The sequence below is a fragment of the Apostichopus japonicus genome, chromosome 2 (genome assembly GCF_037975245.1).
Source record: "Apostichopus japonicus isolate 1M-3 chromosome 2, ASM3797524v1, whole genome shotgun sequence".
Taxonomy (NCBI): domain Eukaryota; kingdom Metazoa; phylum Echinodermata; class Holothuroidea; order Aspidochirotida; family Stichopodidae; genus Apostichopus; species Apostichopus japonicus.
In genome coordinates this window covers 19,731,504-19,732,039 of record NC_092562.1, presented here as the reverse complement: position 1 = coordinate 19,732,039, position 536 = coordinate 19,731,504, and positions in this window count along the sequence as shown.

Below are 536 nucleotides of genomic sequence, written 5' to 3'. Positions count from 1 at the left end.
TTTGTATCGGCAGACTGAATATATAAGAGTAAGCTCAAACGTTTTTTCTAAGTTCATTAATATGATTAATGTACGGAATCTTTGAAGTAACGTTCAGTTTTATTTTTACAAAGCATATACCTATAAGCAAGTTGCGGTACCATCATTTCCAGCTTGTGGGAAGGGGGGGGGGGACACGGGGAGAGGGGCAAGTGGATGGAAAGCGAGAGATGTAAAACTTTGGGCAAAAGTTCACCTGCATAAAGTGCACATAACATAAGGTGACCATGCAGACGGCTCCGATTTTCGGGAACAGTCCCCGATTCCAATGTTCTTCTCCGACGAACAGGTGGCCCGAAAATGTCCCAAGCATTAACAAGAAGTCCCTGACATTTTAAAAAACGAAATTATATTCACAACAGATTTAGAAATGTCGCAATCTAACCTTCCTTCCAGTTATACTTTACGTGCACGTCATTGAAATAGCATAGATGTACACACATACCTCGCACACAGTGGCGTCGCCAAGGGGTGGCCTGGGGGCACGTGCGCTTCCC